Source organism: Boleophthalmus pectinirostris, unplaced genomic scaffold (assembly GCF_026225935.1).
Source record: "Boleophthalmus pectinirostris isolate CB_2022bp ecotype Guang Dong unplaced genomic scaffold, ASM2622593v1 HiC_scaffold_4, whole genome shotgun sequence".
Lineage (NCBI taxonomy): Eukaryota > Metazoa > Chordata > Actinopteri > Gobiiformes > Gobiidae > Boleophthalmus > Boleophthalmus pectinirostris.
In genome coordinates this window covers 15089616-15096869 of record NW_026571353.1, presented here as the reverse complement: position 1 = coordinate 15096869, position 7254 = coordinate 15089616, and the positions used below count along the sequence as shown (strand labels likewise).

General features: G+C 45.6%; 1 pseudogene; it reads left to right on the top strand.

Moving 5' to 3' along the window:
- Positions 1-3142: 3142 nt before the first annotated feature.
- LOC129411252 (uncharacterized) lies at positions 3143-6394 on the top strand (annotated as a pseudogene).
- The last annotated feature ends 860 nt before the right edge of the window (positions 6395-7254 follow it).

Below are 7254 nucleotides of genomic sequence, written 5' to 3'. Positions count from 1 at the left end.
GGAAGGGTGTGGTGTTCATGTGCCCAACTCTGAAATGGGTCACTGCTGTCACTCTGCAGAGACTCAACACATGCAGCACATGCACCTGAACAAACATACAGACGAGTGAAAAGTGAAATGTTACCAACAAAAATTAAAGTTGTATAAAGAGATCGTTCTACGCAGGCAAGACTTGGCTAAAAGTGACCAAAGATCACGCACCTGTCAATCTTAGCTGTAAACACACATAATACTACTGAAGTTGTTGTCTGTTGTTTGTTGAAAATTCTTGCAACGTTGCAATGATATTACTGTTTCAATGGCATCCCCAGGCCATCATTACTACAGTAATAGTAAGTTTACCTAAGTATGGGTCTGTGCAGATGTGCCATCTCCTCCACAGCCTGGACCCCGTGGGAAAGCCACTAACCTCAATGAACTCTGCTGCAATAAACATGGAACCAAAACATTTTGCACTTTGCCCTCATAATCCGGAAAACAGGTAAATCCAAAGGTTTATTAATAGTTATTTTGTTGGCTTTATGGCTTTAGCCCTCTTGATTAGTCTTCCCCATTGCCTTTTGTCAGAAACCATTGTGCAGCTGCTGATGTAGCTTGACGGGATATATTATGTGATATACGCACTTGCAAGGTAAATGTAGAAAAATAAACAAATTCAACTGTCTCATTCCATTAGGCTCTTTTTAAACCACAAATTGTGATTTCTCCCTATGCAGCCTCCCTACAGCCATTGGAAACGACTGCAACAACATATGAACATTCTTCAGTGGCATTAGAAAATATTTGGAGAGAGGGTGAGAATGGAAGAAACCTAAGACATAAACAGAGACAGGAGAGGTACAGAGAAAGAGAGAGAGACAGAGAGAAAGACTAGGGTTGGGGCTGGAATGTGTATTTCCTCTCTATTGCCTGACTCACCTGCTCACTGACCAAGCTTGAATACTGAGAAGAACTGTTTCCAAGGCTTTTCATGCAGCATTTATATTAGAGTTAGACATATATTGGCATTTGTTCACCAAAATCACTAAACCACTGTAGAAATTAATAATTCCTTATATTCAATGTATTTAAGGTTATAGCAGCTCTGACATTGTTAAAACATGTAGTAAATTGCAAGGTATGCATACTTCTAACTACAAGGTTGAAAAATATTTTATTTATAGATTGAGCTCAATGAAAAACAAATATAGATGTACGCCTGTCTGAATGGCTCATTACTTTTTAACCTATCTTGTTGAACATTGTAACATTTGTAATTTCATAAATTTTTGATGATTTTGCACAAATATGTATATTTTAAATGCACTTGCTTCAGGCCAGGGTATGTATGCAAAGTAAAATACAGTTATTAATCTCACTGTGCTGACAGCACTTGATTCATTCATAGTTCAAGTTTACCAAGAGGAAAAAAAAATGTCACAAGAGATTTAAGAGTGAGCTATGATTATTGCTAATATGCCTGAAACAATCAAATTATATTAGCAGGAGCTATACATTTGACTTACTCTATATAACAGTAATTGGATGAAACACAAAGAATATGTTTTGATATGCTATAGATAGGAAATATGAGAAAAAGGCTTCATTCTGCACTCTCTGGGCCTGCCACAGTTTGAGGCAGTGGATGCCTGTGCCTGACTGAAAATACAGAATGAAAGGAATTTCCTGAAATGAAACTCAATCTGTGTCAGTTTACCAGCAGTGAATGCACTGGTGGAATCCCCAGGACCCTGGTTGAAAGATATAAATGAGAAAGATTGATCTCACATGTTGAAATTAAATTTTGGAAAATAACACTAAACACTAAATGTTTCCAAAAGGCTATAGTGAATAATATTACCAATAATTAGAGAGCAATTTTCATATATCTTTAAATGGTCTTTTTATAACCAGCAGAAAATGCTCTCAAACAGCCCATCCATCCCAGACATGCAGGCTAGTGTATGATTTGCATTTTAAAGCTACCATTTGTAAGTTTAGACTTTAGATTTTTTTTAAATCAGTAGTTCCACCCTCCGTACCCAACCTTGAAAAGGAGGGCATCTGTGAGGGTTTCATCTGCTCCTCCTACCCCTCCCTTCCCTGTTCTTTCTCTCCTTACCCTATTTGGTTTTTCCTGGGCGGACCCCAATCACTCACCTGCTGAGCTCCACTCCTGATCCTCGTCAGTAATCATCTCCGGCAATAAAAGACCTGCTGACCTGCTCTCCAGTGCCAGATCGTTCCGTCAACCAAGTGGTGAACAACTCAGGCTTTTTGTGTTTTTGAGCATTTTAGAAGATTTTGACTCTTACCTGTTTTCTTTTATCCGTTCCCCAGTTCTTCCGTTTTGGAGCCAGCCTCATCCCGTTACCACCAGTTTCTGTAAGCCTCCGGTCAGCTTCCATCTCCACAGACCTCCCATCTGCAGCCAACCCGGACCCGTCCTGCCTCCCCTGGAATCTATCCCCCCGCCAAGTGTATGACTGTTTTTACTTGCCAGCCTTTGACATTTTCAACTGACCATTCCAAGGTAGCCTTTATTACAGGGTTGTTACGTGGAAGAGCCCTTGACTGGGCCGAGGTTATGTTGGGTGGCAGGTGCGTTGAAAGTGTCAGTTATTCAGAATTTTTTTGCGGACTTTAAAAGAGTTTTTGCTCACCCAGATTGTGAGACGAATGCTGCTAAGGGGCTTCTAGATCTCCACCAGGGAAAAGAGTGTGGCAGACTACTCCATTCAGTTCCGAATCTTGGCTGAGGAATCTGGGTGGAATGACACAGCTTTAAAGGGAGTTTTCTGGCGGGGAGAACTGACACTCTAAAGGATGAACTATCAGTCAGTGATGACCCTGTCTCTCTGGAGGAACTTCTCTCTCGCTATTCGTATCGACAACAGGCTGCGCAAGCGAAGGCGAAAGAATTCCTCGCCCTACATCCTCTGTGCCTCGCTCCTCACCTCCAGCCCGAATTCAGACTGTCAGTAATGTTCCTGCTCTGCCCCCCGCTCCTCCATCCCCAGAGGTTCCTATGCAAATTGGCCGGGCCAAGTTGACTGTTCAGGAGCGGTCACGGAGAATACGAGCTGGCGAGTGCTTGTACTGCGGTCAAGGTGGTCATTTTCTCATTCAGTGTCCTGTCCGTCCAAGAGTCCGCTCATCAGTAATGGGGGTACTGATGGGCGAGGTTTCTAAAATCCCCACTGACCAACCCAGACTCCTGTTACCCGCAACCCTGTGTCTCAATACCCAGTCACTTTTCCTTCAAGCACTACTGGACTCCGGGGCAGAGCAAAACTTCATGGACTCTGATTTGATATTGCAGGCGGGGATCTCCACTGAACCTCTTCCCGAGCCTATTCAGGTCAGTGCTTTGAATGGTACCGTTCTAGCTAAAATTACTCACCACACTGTTCCTCTCCATTTAATTCTGTCTGGCAACCATCACGAAGAGACACGTTTCTTTATTTTCTCTGCTCCTCTGACTCCGTTAGTTTTGGGCTACTCTTGGCTAAAGATTCATAATCCTGTAATTGACTGGTCTCTCAATAAGATTGTTAGCTGGAGCTCATTTTGTCACCAGTCTTGTTTGCAGTCAGCTCTCCCTCCATCAGAAGAGACGAAATCCAAACTACCTATGTCAACTCCGGATTTAACCTCAGTTCCACCAGAGTACCATGACTTGGGGGGAGGTCTTCAGTAAGGAGAAAGCACTATCCTTACCACCACACAGGCCCTATGACTGTGCCATAGACCTTCTTCCTGGAGCTCATCTTCCACCTGCTCGCCTGTACAACCTGTCCCGACCAGAAAGAGGCCATGGAGACTCTCTAGCTGCCGGCATTCTTCGTCTCCTGTGGGGGCCGGTTTCTTCTTTGTTGCTAAGAAAGACCAGACCTTACGTCCATGTATTGATTACAGAGGTTTGAACAATATAACTGTTAAGAACAAATAACCCTTGTCTCTCATCTCTTCTGCTTTTGAACCATTGCAGGGTGCCACTGGATTTACGAAATGCATACCATCTTGTCCGCATCAGAGAAGGGGATTAATGGAAAACTGCATTCAACACACCTCTGGGGCACTTTGAGTACTGTGTCATGCCATTTGGACTCACAAACGCACCTGCTGTGTTTCAAGCCCTGGTAAATGATGTCCTTCGGGACTTTCTAAATCGCTTTGTTTTTGTGTACCTGGACGATATTCTAATTTATTCCAGAGACCCATCCGAACATCGCCAACATGTCCGTCTTGTCCTGCAAAGGCTTCTGGAGAACAAACTGTTCGTGAAAAGTGAGAAATGTGAATTCCATGCCAGTTCTGTGTCTTTTCTGGGTTTCATAATTGAAACTGGACAAGTCAAAGCAGACCCAAAGAAGATCCAGGCTGTCTCTGAATGGCCACCTCCCTGTAATCGAAAACAACTACAGAGGTTCCTCGGCTTTGCTAACTTTTACAGGAGGTTCATTCGGGATTACAGCAAGATCACACTTCCTCTCACCCGTCTAACCTCCTCTAAGCTTCCATTCCAATGGACTCCTGAGGCAGATGGTGCATTCAACAAGCTTAAAAACTATTCACAACAGCTCCAGTCCTGATTCAACCTGACCCCTCTAAGCAGTTTATTGTTGAGATTGATGCCTCAGATGTGGGGGTTGGGGCTGTTCTCTCCCAGCGCTCTGACTCAGATTCTCGTCTTCACCCCTGTGCTTTCTTTTCCAGGTGGCTTGCCCCCGCTGAGCATAACTATGATGTGGGCAACAGAACTCCTGGCTGTTAAACTCGCCCTTGAGGAATGGAGGCACTGGCTGGAAGGAGCAGAGCAACCCTTCGTAGTATGGACAGACCACAAGAACCTAGCCTACATCCAGTCCGCTAAGAGGCTAAACTCACGCCAGGCCAGGTGGGCTTTGTTCTTCGGGAGATTCAAGTTCACTATTACGTACCGCCCTGGTTCCAAAAATGTTAAGCCTGATGCACTGTCTCGCCAGTTTGACCCGTCTGAACACTCTGATCCTGAAACCATTCTTCCAGTTAATTGCGTTCTTGGAGCTCTCTGTTGGCAGGTTGAAGCCAATGTGAGAAAGGCGCAGAAGGTCGAGCCCGATCCGGGAGGTGGACCACCCAACAGAGACTCTTTGTTCCATCTGCTGTACGCAGTGAGGTCTTGCAGTGGTTCTATAACTCCTTCTTTGCCTGTCATCCTGGGGTGAAGCGCACCTTGTCAAGCCTCAGGCGTCATACTCGAAGTTTTGTCTGCCTGCACTGTATGTTCCCAGAATAAATCGTCTCACACACCCCCTTCTGGTCACCTCAGGCCTCTACCTATTGCCAATCGTCCCTGGTCACACATCGCAGTGGATTTTGTAACTGGTCTACCCCTCTCTAATGGTCAATCTGTCATCTTGACCATTGTAGACAGATTTTCTAAAGCTGCTCATTTTGTGGCCCTCCCAAAATTGCCCTTTGCTCAAGAGACAGCCAACCTCATGGTACAACATGTTTTCCATCTACATGGCATCCCTACTGACATTGTTTCTGACCGAGGCCCCCAATTCATCTCGCAGGTTTGGAAAGCATTTTGTCAATCTCTGGGTACCACCGTCAGCCTCTCGTCTGGTTTCCATCCACAGACTAACGGTCAGACCGAAAGGACTAATCAAGACCTGGAATCTGCTCTTCGCTGCGTGGCCAGTCACAACCCTGCATCTTGGAGCTCACACTTACCTTGGGTTGAATATGCACATAATTCGTTAACCTCCTCTGCTACTGGTCTCTCCCCTTTTCAGTGTTCCTTGGGTTATCAGCCTCCTCTCGTCTATGGACGAGGTTGAAGTTGCTGTACCCTCCATCCAAGCCCACATGCGAAGGTGTCGTAAGATCTGGAAGGAGACCAGGAAGGCCCTGTTGCAGACATCACTGCAAATTAAGTCCTTGGCTGACCGTCATCGCCGCCCAGCACCAAAGTACACCCCAGGTCAAAGTCTGGTTATCTTCGAAAAATATCCCTTTAAAAACTGAATCCAAGAAACTGTCACCCCGCTTCATTGGACCATTTGAAATCGAAAGGGTGATTAATCCTGTTTCTGTTCGCCTTAGACTACCCCAAGCTCTACGTGTTCATCCTACCTTTCACGTATCCCAAATTAAACCTGTGCACTCTAGCAATCTGTGCCCTCCTGCCAAGCCCCCTCCGCCCCCCCGGTTGGTTGATGGCCACCCAGCTTATACCGTGAGGTGGATCTTGGATGTCCGTCGTCGTGGCCGTGGGCTCCAGTACTTGGTCGACTGGGAAGGGTACGGCCCCGAGGAGCGGTCGTGGGTTGGTCGTGCCCTGATCCTGGACTCCAACATGCTTAAGGAGTTTCATCGCACTCACGCTGACCGGCCTGGTGGTGCGCCAGGAGGCGCCCGTTGAGGGGGGGTACTGTGAGGGTTTCATCTGCTCTTCCTACCCCTCCCTTCCCTGTTCTTTCTCTCCTTACCCTATTTGGTTTTTCCTGGGCGGACCCCAATCGCTCACCTGCTGAGCTCCACTCCTGATCCTCGTCAGTAATCATCTCCGGCAATAAAAGACCTGCTGACCTGCTCTCCAGTGCCAGATCGTTCCGTCAACCAAGTGGTGAACAACTCAGGCTTTTTGTGTTTTTGAGCATTTTAGAAGATTTTGACTCTTATCTGTTTTCTTTTATCCGTTCTTCCGTTTTGGAGCCAGCCTCATCCCGTTACCACCAGTTTCTGTAAGCCTCCGGTCGGCCTCCATTTCCACAGACCTCCCATTTGCAGCCAACCCGGACCCGTCCTGCCTCCCCTGGAATCTATCCCCCCGCCAAGACTATTTTTGTAAATAAAATAAGTTTTTTTCCCTCTGCATACTTGGGTCTGACCAGTGATTTCATAACAGCCAGTGTTGGGGAGTAACGGATTACATGTACCGCCGTTACGTAATCAGAGTACAAATTATGAGTAACTGTATTCCGTTACAGTTACTGTTTCAATGAGTGGTAATTGGATTACAGTTACTTTGCTGAAATAAGTGGATTACAAGGCGGTATTTTCCTGTTTTCACATTTTGTACTACCTCGCATTTATTTATTTTTTTCGGTAATTCCACTCATTGCCGGAAACCCAAACAGAACGCGCGCAATAAGACCGATGTAAACGTCATATTATAGTTGGCGGTGTCAGTCACACAGTGGAAGCAGCAGTGCATTGGTAAAAACGCATTTGTGTCTTGGAAATTCTTCTCCCGATGTGAGATATATATATAAAAATATA